The sequence below is a fragment of the Arachis ipaensis genome, chromosome B8 (genome assembly GCF_059453495.1).
Source record: "Arachis ipaensis isolate K30076 ecotype BB chromosome B8, ASM5945349v1, whole genome shotgun sequence".
Taxonomy (NCBI): domain Eukaryota; kingdom Viridiplantae; phylum Streptophyta; class Magnoliopsida; order Fabales; family Fabaceae; genus Arachis; species Arachis ipaensis.
The window spans coordinates 30,254,289-30,272,288 of NC_142443.1; the positions used below are offsets into that span (position 1 = coordinate 30,254,289).

At 37.3% G+C, this 18,000-nt stretch overlaps 2 long non-coding RNA genes and 2 pseudogenes across 2 annotated transcripts; all 4 read left to right on the forward strand.

Moving 5' to 3' along the window:
* The first annotated feature begins 2,248 nt into the window (after positions 1 to 2,248).
* LOC148547573 (secreted RxLR effector protein 161 pseudogene) lies at positions 2,249 to 2,774 on the forward strand (annotated as a pseudogene).
* Positions 2,775 to 7,180: 4,406 nt separating this feature from the next.
* Positions 7,181 to 10,145, forward strand: LOC148547574 (uncharacterized). The gene is made up of 4 exons (XR_015896637.1): positions 7,181 to 7,345; positions 7,438 to 7,491; positions 7,569 to 7,725; positions 9,867 to 10,145. It is a non-coding gene; the product is annotated as an uncharacterized LOC148547574 (long non-coding RNA).
* A 157-nt stretch (positions 10,146 to 10,302) lies between these two features.
* On the forward strand, positions 10,303 to 11,721 carry LOC148547575 (uncharacterized; annotated as a pseudogene).
* A 2,665-nt stretch (positions 11,722 to 14,386) lies between these two features.
* On the forward strand, positions 14,387 to 17,351 carry LOC148547576 (uncharacterized). Its single transcript, XR_015896636.1, has 4 exons — positions 14,387 to 14,551; positions 14,644 to 14,697; positions 14,775 to 14,931; positions 17,073 to 17,351. It is a non-coding gene; the product is annotated as an uncharacterized LOC148547576 (long non-coding RNA).
* The last annotated feature ends 649 nt before the right edge of the window (positions 17,352 to 18,000 follow it).

Sequence of the window (18,000 nt, forward strand, 5' to 3'; positions counted from 1 at the left end):
TTCTATGTTGGACAAACGTGGTTTTTATTTTAATATTAAAAATGGCATTTGTTCTACTTATTATGGTGATGACTTATACGTAAATGGCTATCTCCAATATGGCATTTATATTCTTCCCGATTTAAATGGTAATTCTGTCATGCATGTTTCTACTCTCAAAAGAGAGAGGAATAATCAAGTAAATGAATCATATCTTTGGCATTGTAGACTTGGTCATATAAAGGAAAAAAGGATTTCTAAGTTACATAAAGAAGGTTACCTTAACAAATATGATTATGAATTATATGTAACTGGTGAATCCTGTCTCAAAGGAAAAATGACCAAAACTCCATTTATGGGACATGGAGAAAGGGCTACAGAATTATTGGGACTAATACATACAGATGTTTGTGGACCAATGAGAATTCAAGCCAAAGGAGGATATTCCTATTTTATCACTTTCACTAATGATATGTCTAGATATGGCTTTGTGTATCTTATGAAACACAAATCTGAGTCATTTGAAATGTTCAAAATTTTTCGCAGTGAAGTTGAAAATCAAACAGGTAAAAGCATTAAGGTGCTTAGATCTGATAGAGGAAGAGAATATCTAAATGATAATTTTCTTGAGTACTTAAAGAAAAATGGGATTCTTTCTCAATTGACACCTCCTGGTACTCCACAACACAATGGTGTTTCAGAGAGGAGGAATCGAACTTTATTAGATATGGTTCGATCCATGATGGATTTTACTGATCTTCCATTGAATTTATGGGGCTATGCTTTAGAAACAGCAGCATATCTGCTAAATAAAGTACCCACTAAAGCCGTTTCTTCAACACCATATGAGATATGGAAAGGACGAAAACCAAATCTCAAGCACATTAGAGTTTGGGGATGTCCAGCATATGTTAAAAAATTGCAAAGTAATAAACTTGATGCTAGGTCCGATAAATGTAGATTCATTGGTTACCCTAAAGAAACAATAGGTTATTATTTCTATCACCCTTCTGATCACAAAGTGTTTGTGGCAAGAGGTGGAACCTTTTTAGAAAAGGAATTTCTTTCCGAAGGAAGACAAGGTGAAGAAATAGAACTTGATGAAGTTCAAGAAACCAATGAAATAGTACAAGCTCAAGAACATGAAATTCAAGTTGAGCAACCAACTTTGGATGTACTCAAACTAACACCAAATTTATCATCTTCAAGAGTTGAGGATAACGAACCAATAGTAGTTCAAAGAGAGATTAATGAACCAATCCTTGAACTACCTTTGGTACAAGAACTACCTCTTCGACGATCTACAAGAGAACATCGTCCATCACTAAGGCTAAACCTAATGGTGCAAGATGATGTGAAAAATGGGATCGATTATGATGATAATGATCCTAAGACTTATGAAGAGGCAATGCAAAGTTCCGAAAGTCTAAAATGGCAGAGTGCCATGGAATCCAAAATAGAATCTATGAGGATCAACAATGTTTGGACTTTGGTTGAACCCTCAAAAGACATAAAACCTATTGGTTGCAAATGGGTTTACAAGAAAAAGATTGGAGCAGATGGTAAGGTAGAGACCTATAAAGCCCGTCTAGTTGCCAAGGGATACCGTCAAAAGGAGGGAATAGATTATGAAGAAACATTTTCTCCTGTGGCAATGCTCAAATCTATTCGAATTCTACTTGCTATAGCAGCTTACTATGATTATGAAATATGGCAAATGGATGTGAAAACAGCTTTTCTCAATGGAGAACTCAAAGAGGAAGTGTACATGACACAACCTGAAGGTTTCACACTTCAGTCTGATCATAGTAAAGTTTGTAAGCTGCAACGCGCCATTTATGGGCTAAAGCAAGCTTCTAGAAATTGGAACATTTGCTTTAATAAGACAATCGAAAAGTTTGATTTTATCCGGTGTGAAGAGGATCCTTGCATATACAAAAAATTTAGTGGGAGTACAGTCATTTTCTTAGTACTCTATGTTGATGACATATTACTAATAGGAAATGATGTACCAGCATTGCAAAATACCAAAACTTGGCTATCTCAACAATTCTCCATGAAAGATTTGGGAGAAGCAGCCTATATTCTAGGAGTAAAGATCTATAGAGATAGATCTAAAAGATTGCTCGGACTCTCACAATCTATGTACATTGATACCATATTGAAAAGGTATAACATGGAAAACTCCAAAAAGGGCTATTTACCAATAGGCACTGGAATTACTCTCAGTAGAAAGGATTGTCCTAAAACTTCTGAAGAGAGAGTACGCATGAGTAGAATACCATATGCTAGTGCAGTGGGAGCTATCATGTATACCATGACATGTACACGTCCTGATGTCGCATATACGCAAGGAGTAGCCAGTCAATATCAGGCAAATCCAGGTGAGGAACATTGGAAGGTGGTTAAATCCATTCTTAAATATTTAAGAAGAACCAAAGACCAATTCCTCATCTATGGAGATTCTGAACTTATACCAAAAGGGTTCACTGACGCAAGTTTTGCCTCAGACAAAGATGATAGCAAATCTACTTCAGGTTATGTTTTCACCTTAAACGGTGGTGCAGTGAGTTGGAAAAGTTCCAAACAAGCTACTGTAGCTGATTCAACAACTGAAGCTGAGTACATAGCAGCAAGTGAGGCTGCTAAAGAAGCTGTGTGGATGAAGAAGTTCATAAACGAGCTTGATGTGGTGCCTTCAATTAAAGAACCACTTCCATTACTGTGCGACAATAATGGAGCCATTGCACAAGCAAAAGAGCCAAGATCACATCAAAAATCTAAGCATATCTTGAGAAGGTATCATTTGATAAGAGAGATCGTTGAACGTGGAGACGTTGAAATTCAAAAGGTTGCTGGGAAGGATAATGCAGCAGACCCATTCACTAAGGCACTTGGATCAAAAGAGTTTGATAAGCACATGTGGGAATTGGGATTGAAATATATGACTGATTGGCTCTAGTGCAAGTGGGAGATTTTGTTGGAAATACATGTATGCCCTAGGCCCAATCTGTCATTGGCTCTAGTGCAAGTGGGAGATTGTTGGAGATAAGTGTGTATGTCCAACAAAATAATATTGTGAATTATTATTATTATTATTTCTTTTTATAAGAATAAACTTTTATAATTTATGATAGTGTCCTTAATTAAAATTAGAAACGAATAATTACGATAGGGATCGTAATAATGAGATATACGTTTTTTGAGTACTTTTAATTTAAATTGTTCTTAATCGTAGAATCACTAAAAATGGGACATTAGTGATTCGAATAGATTAATATATATATATAATAGTCTTTATTGGATGAAGATTAATAGATCTCATTTATTAAATTATATATATAAATGGTATATATAGAGATATAACCATTGAACTGACTCACTCTAAGAATTCCTAATGGTTATATTTGTCAATAGGATATTCTTATGATGAACATAATATTAGAATTTTCCTTTGACCTGCGACTATCATAGTAATTGACAATGTATTTGTTATACTTTGATTCCGGACACCTAACACCCTACGGTGTTAGTTGAATGGACATTGGGTATGATTTAAATACTTGTAGAATTAATGATTAGTCAAAATGGAATCCATCAACTATGGTAATGAGTTTGAGCTCTACGATTATAATGAATGAAATAAACAATGCCTTGGCCAAGGGGGTTTGAATGAATTAAGAAATGAGTTTCTTAAGTCATTCATAATTCATTATAATAATGGTAACAAGTTAGAGTTTGACAATTAAATCATACTCTAAAAGTTAGCCAAGAGCTGAAAAGATGGAAGGAGTTGTATTTTTTGTTCATCTTGGGTTCTTAGTAAAAATATTATTACTTCATACTATCGGGTCATCAAGGAGCGTTGCTAGACGCCAACCTTGATTAGTAAATTTAGTATGACTAATTTACTACCCGCTTACTATTGAACCTATGGGGTCACACACTAACGAGTGTTCTAATCATTGGTAAATAATCATTTAATTATTATTTTGATTAGATCAAATAAATAATTATATTAATTCAAATGGAATATTATTTTATTCTTTGCTAGCACCATGAATATAATAATATGATAATTGAGAATATTAAATAATTAATTATTTATTCTATGATGAGTTTTAATTATGGATAAGATCCCAACTGATTCTGTTTCAAATTAAATTGTAATTTGATTCACAAATCAGTCACCAATCTCATACTATATATATATATATATATATATATATGTGTGTGTGTGTGTGTGTGTGTGTATATGATAAAAGAAAGAACCAACAAGTTTTTCTTTTACCTCCACATACACAAATATTCCAATTCTTAGTGAAGAATTGCTGGTGCAAGGAGTTGCAAGAAATTTCTCAATTAAATCCATTGGTCAAGGAGTTGACAACAAGGATCAGTCTCGGTGTGGATACACATAGTACCTTTGTACTATCGAAGGAGAAAGTTTTTCATTCACTAGGGTACTCAGGTATTGGCATCTAACCCATCTTATTTCAATAAAGTTTTAAGCACAAAATAGATCAATAGGATTACTTTATTACTTCCGCTGCGTGTTATGAACACTTGTAATCCTACAACGAAAATCGGATTAACTTCAATCGCACCACAAGTGAAGACATCATTATAACCGATAGAATTTAGGATTGAGTGGAAGGGAGTACTAGAAGAGGGAATCACCTAACCAACTATTTCTTTGTGGGAAGCATCGGTTATGCTGGAGAAGAAGGAAGAGAACGGTAGGAAACCTTATGCAGAGAGAGTGTGCTAACGAACCTTCGCGACTCGATCTAATCCTTCTTTTGAAACCTACATTGACATTCGATCCGGAGCTCTTCCTAAATAGCTTGACTACCTTTCTAACTTTACTCCTTGTGCACATGAATATTATTTCTTCCAGGATGAGTCTGAGCTTGTCTTGGTATAAGCGCGTAATCCTTGAATCTTGTGTGCTCGCTATTACTAGAGTTGCCCCTATTCGCAAACCATGTTCTTCAGAGTCAGCTGAGACTTCTTTGACTCTGTACGCTCTATTCTTCCTACCAAAGGTCTCTAATTTGAACTCTTTTCTTGAGATGCACCTAGGTTCCTCTCCTTGTGTATTCCATCATTTCGGTATAATCCTGAACAACCGTGTACAAAATTTCCTTTTTGACTCATTACGAACACCGTTTGTATTGCTCATTCATTTTTCGAGCTTAATGTCCTTTTGAAAATCAACTCGAGCCTATATTAGTATCAGGTATAAAATATAGTTGTGGCTGTGGAGATGTTGATTCCTTAAGAGCATGACTTTTGGATACGGAAGATGAAGCAGGTAAGCGTGCACCGTCAAAAAGAGTTTTGGAGTTTTAAATTCTTGTCGACCACAAAGCCTATGATTAGTTTAATGCGCTAGAAATACACCGGTTACATAGATACCCGAATAGAGCTTTCAAACTCCAAGAGAAGGATTAACCCCAAATCCAGTAATTAGAATACCCGAACTTATTTAACAACTCGGAATTAGTGCGATACATTACCAGAAGGGTTTAGGATACGTGTAAATACAACATCGTGAAGTGGTAACGGATGCCCTGAGTAAGAAGTTTCTGGAGAAATGCTTGGATATAAATTTCGGAGAAAGGAAAGCTAGATAAGTTGGAACTTTAAATTGAATATTAAGGATATAGCTAAAGGAGTCAAACTAAATCTATTGCGGTTTTAAAACATAGCAAAGACAAAATGCAGGAAGCGTGAGGGGACGATAAAGACCTACCGAGGATGTCGAAGTCTGGCAAACGAAAGGGAACTAAGAAAAGATTTATATGTTTAATGTCGAAATAGAGATTGTAAAGTCAAAGACTTAAGGAGTGCAATAACGGTGATAAGGGGCTACTAAGAGTACTGAAACCGGTTGAATCCAGAAGACACCAAGAGAAGGTTATGTGTTGAGGTCGGAAGTTGAAATAAGAAACTGTTGTTCGAAGCTTACAGGAGAAAATTTTTGAAGTTACCTTGAGATTTCTAAAACCTACCACGAATCAAAGAAGATATTTTGAGCAGACAGAAATGAAGAACGAGGTGGAAATCTATGTGATTACAAGTTTGACGTATGAGAAAGAAATGAAAGACCACCAGAAATTGTTCGAAATGCCACAACCGTTGAAGGTTCTACAGTAAAGAAAAAAGGGAATAGCCATTGATTTCATAATAGGTTACCGAAGACTAGAACAAAAGGTGATACTGTTAGGGAACTGTGGATCAAGCGACCAGGCCCGTTTTGCCCATCGGAGTAAACCACTTATTGGGGATATCAAAGAGACTATACATCAGGGAGAAGGTGAGACTTCACAGTATGCTAAACACCTTTGAATTAACCGAAAACTGGAATATCAAACGTCTTAGTTCCTGAATTTGACAGCCGAAACAACAGAGGAAGAGTTACGCAAATCTAAGTTAGAATTCTCACTATGAAAGCCGACAAAAGAGTTAGGAGGATCTAAGAAGAAGACTTCTCAAGTTGGAAGGAAGGGGATACCTATTTCTGAAGATCACTTCAATGAACTAGAATCGGATAATCAATCAAACACTAAAAAGCTAAATGCCTATCACATCGGACAAGTGGCGTATAGGATCGCTTTACTACCACATTGTTCGAACCTGCATGACGTGTTTCATGTATCGCAGCTTCGTAAATACAATTTTGATCCTAGTCATGTCCTAAAGCCGGAATTAATTCAAGTGAGAGAAGATCTGACGTTTCCAATAACTCTCGTTAGAATTGATGATACCAGCATTAAGCGTTTACACGGGAAAGAGACTTTCTTAGTGAAAGTAGCTTGGTGTTGGGCTGGTATTGAAGAATATACCTAGGAGCTTGAGATAGAGATGCGGAAGGACTACCCACACCTCCATTCAGGTAACGCACTCTGAATTTTGAGGACAAAATTCCTAATTAGGTGGGTAGGATGTAAACCCCGCTAAAATCGGTATATAATTAGTCAATAAATTGAATTTTTGATAGGAAAATTAAATATGCAAAACTAATATCAAAATAGGATAGAGCTCGGCAAAACGAGAATTTTGATATCACTTTCGAAAAATTTGGCCCAAAATCGGACCGGAAGGACCGAACCGGTTGAACCGGGCCCCGAACCGAGCCCGTGGGTTCAACCGGACCCAAACACTTAAAGAAGACAGCAGCTCCTTCTTCCCCCATTTGCATGCAACGCAGGAAAACAGATTTGGGGAGGAAGAAGAGCCCCAAACCCTTAACCTCCTTTGATCCACCATAACTCTTCCGTCCGGGCTCCGATCGCCGCACCGTTCGCGGCCACGCGCTCAGCGCGTCGAGCTCTACCTTTCTATCCGAACAATTTCACTGGTAAGCCTCCTATTAAGTTCAGAATTCCTATCCCTCTTTCTTTGGTAAACTTGGAAACCTATGGTGAATCTTGTCCAATTTCTATGTTCTAGGTTCAAGTTAGCTTCCGGAACTTGTGGGCTCAAGCTATTGAGCATATGGGTATGGTAAGAATACCCTAACCCTAGCTCAATCTTGTTTTTGGTAATAGAAAACTGAATTGGAACATATATATGTGTATTAGGTGTAGTTTAAGAGGGTGTTTATGCATTGGACTTGAATTTGGATTACTTGGAGCTTTGTTGGTGACAAGGCTTACTTTGGGGCTGTTTGATTGAGCTTGGAGGGGCTGTGATTTTGTGTTGAGAGGCTGCCTTGGGTGAATTAAGTGATCGGCCAAGGTATGGTTTAAGTTTCGCACGTTTAATATTTACGGTGTTGTGAAAACTTAGGTTAGAGGAACCATAGAATAAGTTGGATTGTTTGTTGTATTTAATGATTAGCCTTGTAATATTGTTAGAATAGATTTGTTAGTGAATTTATATATTATAATTATGAGGTGTGAAAGTTATTAATGGTGTGCTCTTATATTTATTTATGATGGATTAGAATTGGTGTTTGTTAATAAGGATGTAGAGTTGTGTTGTGGTGGTATTGTATATACTGTAACTAATTATGTAATGATCGGAATTGTATGAGACCAAGTTTGGGCTAAACTTGGAAATATAAGGAACTAAACTGAAAAATTTGGGACCTTTTTGTTAAATATACAATTTATGGCAATTTTTTAAAGTTAGGTTGTTAAATCTGTCCAGCAGCAGAAAAGATCAAACAGGGCAGCAACTTATTTGTCTTGCTGCGACTTCTACGAGTTGAGTTTTGGAGCGAAACCAATTTTGTTATAAAATTTGATTAACTTGCTTTATTTCTCTAAAATTTCAGAATTTTAAGAGTTGAGGATTGGGAGCTGTGAATTTTTGAATATTGGTGGTCAAAACTGAAAAGAAACAGATTTCAGCAAGCTATGCATCAACTTCCAATGCTTGTAACTCTTAGAATTAAATAAAAATTGGGTTGCAACCAAGACACACTTGTTTTTGGATGAGCTAGGGGTTCTCAAAACAAAATTTAGCTTAATTGGAATTTTGTAATAAAAGTTATTCCAATTGAAAGGTACTAAGCTTGTTGGTTTTTAAAACAGATTTTGTCTCATTTTTACTTAACTTCCAGGTAATGTAACTTTTTCATTAAAAATGGTATTGACTCAGAACCAATTGAGAAAGAAACCTGGATGAGTAAAGTTTAACTACATTAATTTTCAAAGTCATTGGATTTAACTTGGATTTTATATTAAATTTTGAATATCACATGCTGCTGCTGTTTTTCTGGTTTTATGCACTGCAGAGCAGTCACGGTTTCTCCTTTATTCCTGAGGCTAGAAAAATCAGAAAATTATGATATTTAGTTTTTTAGAAAGCTTATTTCAATATGAACGCCTGGACATAAAGTTTGTGCAATTCCGAGTTCATTTGCTATATTAGAAACAGAAAAGAAAATAGAGTGTCAAGGATGTCTTAGTGATAGTCATGAGTTCGAGAAGTTAAAGTTCAATCCTCGTGTGATGTGATTGATTTAATGTTAGAGTTGAGTTGATTTTAAGAGTATTCGATATTAAGAAGGATGAGAAGATTTTGATAAAAAGTTTGGTCAGGACCCGGAAAGGGTAAACGTAATGAATTATAAGGGAATGATGATGAAAAATGTGAAAGGGAAGTTGTTGATAAAAGAAGTTAACCTACCATGGCTTGATGAATGATTAAATAATGATTATGATTATGAAATGGCTTATGAATGATGATATCTGAGATACGAGTTTCCCTGGGTAAAAACCGTGGCTCGCCATCACGTGTTCCAGGTTGAATCTCGATACTCTGTTGACCCTACGTCGTAAGGGTGACCGGGCACGTATAAATTCCCGGGTATGGATAGCCCCCATTGAGTGATTTTATGAAATATGAATGTGAACTCTATGCATAGACTCTTGGGGATGCGCGACGGGGGACAGTCTAAGGTTTTCGGACTTGTCGGGTTGGCTGGATAACCGACAGATGGGCCCCATCAGCCATAGGACAGGCATGCATCATATGCATTTGTTTGTATTGATTGCTATGCATTTTTTGGGTATGCCTAATTGATATATATTACCTGCTATTTGTTATACTTGCTATTTGTACTATTTGATCATTACTTGTGCGTGAACTTGTTTGGTTGCTTGTTTCTGTTACATTCTGAATGATGAAAGGATGGAGAAAACGGAGGAAATGGTTTGATGTTAGGTTAAGCTTGAACTTGAGTAAGTTAGGCAGATTTAGAATACCTACCCCTGTTTATGGCTTCTGTTTAGTACTTAAGTTGGATAATTGAATAACGGAGTTCTAGGATTGCCTATGGCATTCTCAGGACCGTATTTCTTATACGCGTGGCACTTTTACCATGCTGAGAACCTCCGGTTCTCATTCCATATTGTATTGTTGTTTTTCAGATGCAGGTCGAGAGGCTCCTCGCTAGGCGTCTGGATTCTGGAAAGCGAAGTAGTCCTTGGGTATATTTTGGTTTCTATTTGTATATATGTATGTATATGTGTAGCTTACTCTCCAAGTAACTTATGTATGCTGCTCCTCTTAGAGGTTGAGGGAGAGATAGGAGTTTACTTTGGTATTTTGGTATATTTTGGGGACACTTATGTATGTTTATATGTATATATGTATCCTCCGGCCAGCCTTAGCTTCGCAGGCTGAGTCAGAGGCTAGTTATGTTGTTCCTTGGCTTTTCTTTATCCCTTCGTTTATTGTTTTATCATGTTCCTATTAGGTTTCTTAGCACACAAGTAATCCTATTCCTTGAGCGTTGCGCTTTTTATTTTGCGATTTTTGTTTACCCGCTCTGTTTCAAGGCTCCTAGTATATTATTTCTTTCAGTATTATATGTATATCCTTACTATTAAAGGTCTGTAATACCACACTACCTCTGTTCTATGACTTAAGCATAAAACACTGTGTAGTAGGGTGTTAAATTATGGTATCAGAGCAGTTCGTTCCTATAGAGCCTGAGGGACGGACTGATTATGCCTCTGGGCATACTCTAGGTGTCTATACATGCTATTTAGGGTATCTAACTGATATATGAGGCATGAATGTTCATGAGCATGCATTTGGGACTTTGAAATGCTAAACTAGAGATATTGAGACTGATCACCTTGATATCACTTGTTTGGTGTGAACAGGAACCAAATGGCATCTCGTGGGCGCAGTCGTGAGCGTAATCGGGATCAAGGACGGAGAGCTAATGAGGTAACCATACCAATAGATAGTTTGACCGATATCGTGACCGCAATGACGAGTGTTGCTGCTGCCATTGGTACAGTTGCGGCTGCGACCATCCGAGTAATGGGTGGAATGGAACCACAAGCTGGAACTGGCAACAATGATGATAATGAATATGAAGGTGGACATAATGCTCCGAATACAGGGGTACCACTTAGTTATCTCGAGCAGGTTAATGTGGGTCAGACAATGGGAGAAAGCTCAAGGAGGGCTGAGGTAGCAAGAAGTAATCACCGAGAACCCTTCACAAAGAAAAAGGGAAAGATTACACCGAGGAGCTAAACTTTCAAAAAGAATCGCTTTGTCGCTTCACATTCTCAGTACTGGAGCAATGACCGAAGGAACGATAACCGTTCGGATCCGAATGCTAAAGGGAAAACTAGTACTCAACTGGATAATTTAAGGTGCCCAAGGTGCAAGAAGTACCATCCAAACAGACCGTGCAGGGCCGGATTAGGCGTATGTTACAAGTACGAGAAGTCGAGGCATATAGCTCGAGACTGTCCACACAAGAAACGCCAGGATGCAGTCGAATCCGATCTTCAGACCCGAGGTAATCATAAGCTAGCAGTTGAGTTTTTAACTACCTTGCGTATCATTAATATATGTATGATCCATTTGTGAAGCACGACAAGTTTTGATGATCGTGGAGTCCGAACCGATGGTTAGTCGAAGACTACTAGTTGTTAAGATAGAGCGATACTTAACTAACTTAGATGAGTGACTAGGTTCTTAAAGGATGAGAGTCAAAATGACGCAGTGGAATCAGGGTGGTTAGACTTTTGAAGGTTAAGGATTAAGTGACGTAGTGGAAGCAGGTTGGACCATATCTAAGGAATCAGGAGTGTTGAGGGTTACGCGGAGTTATTGTTTGGAATTTAGTGACGGTGAAACTTTGAGGAAGAGGAGTAGAGCGAACACAACCTTTAGATGTTAATTGTTCAGAGGTAAGTGGAGATGAAACCAAATCTCTATACGAGAGAGTTTCTAAGACAATTCTTGAAGGTGTGTCAAAACTTCCATTCCAGAGAGAAGCGGGTTTGCGATAGGCTTAGTACCGAAAATCGGATTAACTTCAATCGCACCACAAGTGAAGACATCATTATAACCGATAGAATTTAGGATTGAGTGGAAGGGAGTACTAGAAGAGGGAATCACCTAACCAACTATTTCTTTGTGGGAAGCATCGGTTATGCTGGAGAAGAAGGAAGAGAACGGTAGGAAACCTTATGCAGAGAGAGTGTGCTAACGAACCTTCGCGACTCGATCTAATCCTTCTTTTGAAACCTACATTGACATTCGATCCGGAGCTCTTCCTAAATAGCTTGACTACCTTTCTAACTTTACTCCTTGTGCACATGAATATTATTTCTTCCAGGATGAGTCTGAGCTTGTCTTGGTATAAGCGCGTAATCCTTGAATCTTGTGTGCTCGCTATTACTAGAGTTGCCCCTATTCGCAAACCATGTTCTTCAGAGTCAGCTGAGACTTCTTTGACTCTGTACGCTCTATTCTTCCTACCAAAGGTCTCTAATTTGAACTCTTTTCTTGAGATGCACCTAGGTTCCTCTCCTTGTGTATTCCATCATTTCGGTATAATCCTGAACAACCGTGTACAAAATTTCCTTTTTGACTCATTACGAACACCGTTTGTATTGCTCATTCATTTTTCGAGCTTAATGTCCTTTTGAAAATCAACTCGAGCCTATATTAGTATCAGGTATAAAATATAGTTGTGGCTGTGGAGATGTTGATTCCTTAAGAGCATGACTTTTGGATACGGAAGATGAAGCAGGTAAGCGTGCACCGTCAAAAAGAGTTTTGGAGTTTTAAATTCTTGTCGACCACAAAGCCTATGATTAGTTTAATGCGCTAGAAATACACCGGTTACATAGATACCCGAATAGAGCTTTCAAACTCCAAGAGAAGGATTAACCCCAAATCCAGTAATTAGAATACCCGAACTTATTTAACAACTCGGAATTAGTGCGATACATTACCAGAAGGGTTTAGGATACGTGTAAATACAACATCGTGAAGTGGTAACGGATGCCCTGAGTAAGAAGTTTCTGGAGAAATGCTTGGATATAAATTTCGGAGAAAGGAAAGCTAGATAAGTTGGAACTTTAAATTGAATATTAAGGATATAGCTAAAGGAGTCAAACTAAATCTATTGCGGTTTTAAAACATAGCAAAGACAAAATGCAGGAAGCGTGAGGGGACGATAAAGACCTACCGAGGATGTCGAAGTCTGGCAAACGAAAGGGAACTAAGAAAAGATTTATATGTTTAATGTCGAAATAGAGATTGTAAAGTCAAAGACTTAAGGAGTGCAATAACGGTGATAAGGGGCTACTAAGAGTACTGAAACCGGTTGAATCCAGAAGACACCAAGAGAAGGTTATGTGTTGAGGTCGGAAGTTGAAATAAGAAACTGTTGTTCGAAGCTTACAGGAGAAAATTTTTGAAGTTACCTTGAGATTTCTAAAACCTACCACGAATCAAAGAAGATATTTTGAGCAGACAGAAATGAAGAACGAGGTGGAAATCTATGTGATTACAAGTTTGACGTATGAGAAAGAAATGAAAGACCACCAGAAATTGTTCGAAATGCCACAACCGTTGAAGGTTCTACAGTAAAGAAAAAAGGGAATAGCCATTGATTTCATAATAGGTTACCGAAGACTAGAACAAAAGGTGATACTGTTAGGGAACTGTGGATCAAGCGACCAGGCCCGTTTTGCCCATCGGAGTAAACCACTTATTGGGGATATCAAAGAGACTATACATCAGGGAGAAGGTGAGACTTCACAGTATGCTAAACACCTTTGAATTAACCGAAAACTGGAATATCAAACGTCTTAGTTCCTGAATTTGACAGCCGAAACAACAGAGGAAGAGTTACGCAAATCTAAGTTAGAATTCTCACTATGAAAGCCGACAAAAGAGTTAGGAGGATCTAAGAAGAAGACTTCTCAAGTTGGAAGGAAGGGGATACCTATTTCTGAAGATCACTTCAATGAACTAGAATCGGATAATCAATCAAACACTAAAAAGCTAAATGCCTATCACATCGGACAAGTGGCGTATAGGATCGCTTTACTACCACATTGTTCGAACCTGCATGACGTGTTTCATGTATCGCAGCTTCGTAAATACAATTTTGATCCTAGTCATGTCCTAAAGCCGGAATTAATTCAAGTGAGAGAAGATCTGACGTTTCCAATAACTCTCGTTAGAATTGATGATACCAGCATTAAGCGTTTACACGGGAAAGAGACTTTCTTAGTGAAAGTAGCTTGGTGTTGGGCTGGTATTGAAGAATATACCTAGGAGCTTGAGATAGAGATGCGGAAGGACTACCCACACCTCCATTCAGGTAACGCACTCTGAATTTTGAGGACAAAATTCCTAATTAGGTGGGTAGGATGTAAACCCCGCTAAAATCGGTATATAATTAGTCAATAAATTGAATTTTTGATAGGAAAATTAAATATGCAAAACTAATATCAAAATAGGATAGAGCTCGGCAAAACGAGAATTTTGATATCACTTTCGAAAAATTTGGCCCAAAATCGGACCGGAAGGACCGAACCGGTTGAACCGGGCCCCGAACCGAGCCCGTGGGTTCAACCGGACCCAAACACTTAAAGAAGACAGCAGCTCCTTCTTCCCCCATTTGCATGCAACGCAGGAAAACAGATTTGGGGAGGAAGAAGAGCCCCAAACCCTTAACCTCCTTTGATCCACCATAACTCTTCCGTCCGGGCTCCGATCGCCGCACCGTTCGCGGCCACGCGCTCAGCGCGTCGAGCTCTACCTTTCTATCCGAACAATTTCACTGGTAAGCCTCCTATTAAGTTCAGAATTCCTATCCCTCTTTCTTTGGTAAACTTGGAAACCTATGGTGAATCTTGTCCAATTTCTATGTTCTAGGTTCAAGTTAGCTTCCGGAACTTGTGGGCTCAAGCTATTGAGCATATGGGTATGGTAAGAATACCCTAACCCTAGCTCAATCTTGTTTTTGGTAATAGAAAACTGAATTGGAACATATATATGTGTATTAGGTGTAGTTTAAGAGGGTGTTTATGCATTGGACTTGAATTTGGATTACTTGGAGCTTTGTTGGTGACAAGGCTTACTTTGGGGCTGTTTGATTGAGCTTGGAGGGGCTGTGATTTTGTGTTGAGAGGCTGCCTTGGGTGAATTAAGTGATCGGCCAAGGTATGGTTTAAGTTTCGCACGTTTAATATTTACGGTGTTGTGAAAACTTAGGTTAGAGGAACCATAGAATAAGTTGGATTGTTTGTTGTATTTAATGATTAGCCTTGTAATATTGTTAGAATAGATTTGTTAGTGAATTTATATATTATAATTATGAGGTGTGAAAGTTATTAATGGTGTGCTCTTATATTTATTTATGATGGATTAGAATTGGTGTTTGTTAATAAGGATGTAGAGTTGTGTTGTGGTGGTATTGTATATACTGTAACTAATTATGTAATGATCGGAATTGTATGAGACCAAGTTTGGGCTAAACTTGGAAATATAAGGAACTAAACTGAAAAATTTGGGACCTTTTTGTTAAATATACAATTTATGGCAATTTTTTAAAGTTAGGTTGTTAAATCTGTCCAGCAGCAGAAAAGATCAAACAGGGCAGCAACTTATTTGTCTTGCTGCGACTTCTACGAGTTGAGTTTTGGAGCGAAACCAATTTTGTTATAAAATTTGATTAACTTGCTTTATTTCTCTAAAATTTCAGAATTTTAAGAGTTGAGGATTGGGAGCTGTGAATTTTTGAATATTGGTGGTCAAAACTGAAAAGAAACAGATTTCAGCAAGCTATGCATCAACTTCCAATGCTTGTAACTCTTAGAATTAAATAAAAATTGGGTTGCAACCAAGACACACTTGTTTTTGGATGAGCTAGGGGTTCTCAAAACAAAATTTAGCTTAATTGGAATTTTGTAATAAAAGTTATTCCAATTGAAAGGTACTAAGCTTGTTGGTTTTTAAAACAGATTTTGTCTCATTTTTACTTAACTTCCAGGTAATGTAACTTTTTCATTAAAAATGGTATTGACTCAGAACCAATTGAGAAAGAAACCTGGATGAGTAAAGTTTAACTACATTAATTTTCAAAGTCATTGGATTTAACTTGGATTTTATATTAAATTTTGAATATCACATGCTGCTGCTGTTTTTCTGGTTTTATGCACTGCAGAGCAGTCACGGTTTCTCCTTTATTCCTGAGGCTAGAAAAATCAGAAAATTATGATATTTAGTTTTTTAGAAAGCTTATTTCAATATGAACGCCTGGACATAAAGTTTGTGCAATTCCGAGTTCATTTGCTATATTAGAAACAGAAAAGAAAATAGAGTGTCAAGGATGTCTTAGTGATAGTCATGAGTTCGAGAAGTTAAAGTTCAATCCTCGTGTGATGTGATTGATTTAATGTTAGAGTTGAGTTGATTTTAAGAGTATTCGATATTAAGAAGGATGAGAAGATTTTGATAAAAAGTTTGGTCAGGACCCGGAAAGGGTAAACGTAATGAATTATAAGGGAATGATGATGAAAAATGTGAAAGGGAAGTTGTTGATAAAAGAAGTTAACCTACCATGGCTTGATGAATGATTAAATAATGATTATGATTATGAAATGGCTTATGAATGATGATATCTGAGATACGAGTTTCCCTGGGTAAAAACCGTGGCTCGCCATCACGTGTTCCAGGTTGAATCTCGATACTCTGTTGACCCTACGTCGTAAGGGTGACCGGGCACGTATAAATTCCCGGGTATGGATAGCCCCCATTGAGTGATTTTATGAAATATGAATGTGAACTCTATGCATAGACTCTTGGGGATGCGCGACGGGGGACAGTCTAAGGTTTTCGGACTTGTCGGGTTGGCTGGATAACCGACAGATGGGCCCCATCAGCCATAGGACAGGCATGCATCATATGCATTTGTTTGTATTGATTGCTATGCATTTTTTGGGTATGCCTAATTGATATATATTACCTGCTATTTGTTATACTTGCTATTTGTACTATTTGATCATTACTTGTGCGTGAACTTGTTTGGTTGCTTGTTTCTGTTACATTCTGAATGATGAAAGGATGGAGAAAACGGAGGAAATGGTTTGATGTTAGGTTAAGCTTGAACTTGAGTAAGTTAGGCAGATTTAGAATACCTACCCCTGTTTATGGCTTCTGTTTAGTACTTAAGTTGGATAATTGAATAACGGAGTTCTAGGATTGCCTATGGCATTCTCAGGACCGTATTTCTTATACGCGTGGCACTTTTACCATGCTGAGAACCTCCGGTTCTCATTCCATATTGTATTGTTGTTTTTCAGATGCAGGTCGAGAGGCTCCTCGCTAGGCGTCTGGATTCTGGAAAGCGAAGTAGTCCTTGGGTATATTTTGGTTTCTATTTGTATATATGTATGTATATGTGTAGCTTACTCTCCAAGTAACTTATGTATGCTGCTCCTCTTAGAGGTTGAGGGAGAGATAGGAGTTTACTTTGGTATTTTGGTATATTTTGGGGACACTTATGTATGTTTATATGTATATATGTATCCTCCGGCCAGCCTTAGCTTCGCAGGCTGAGTCAGAGGCTAGTTATGTTGTTCCTTGGCTTTTCTTTATCCCTTCGTTTATTGTTTTATCATGTTCCTATTAGGTTTCTTAGCACACAAGTAATCCTATTCCTTGAGCGTTGCGCTTTTTATTTTGCGATTTTTGTTTACCCGCTCTGTTTCAAGGCTCCTAGTATATTATTTCTTTCAGTATTATATGTATATCCTTACTATTAAAGGTCTGTAATACCACACTACCTCTGTTCTATGACTTAAGCATAAAACACTGTGTAGTAGGGTGTTACAATTTGCATATGAATTTTCAAGTTCAAAATTCAGTTTCATAGCTTCTAGATTTGTTGTGTTTATCAGTTTTTTCTCTAGTAGAATGAATGTTATTGTAATGTCTTATAAACATAAAATTATACCCCAATAAAAAAGCGTCACATCGTGTGTCACTTATCCTACACAGGAGTGTTCATTTCAAGAAATACTATGGAACATTCTTTGTAAAATATGTCACTGTCCGTATTTTCATATTTTGCTCCTCTTGTATTTTGGAGGTTTGGTATTTTGGAGAGTTGTATAAAGTTAGTAATATCAAAGGTATTGTTTGATGAGATTGTTTTTTTATATTTTTTTTGGGTATTTATTAAAAAAATTTAAAATTTATATTTGTATTCTAAATAATTTTACAAATTTT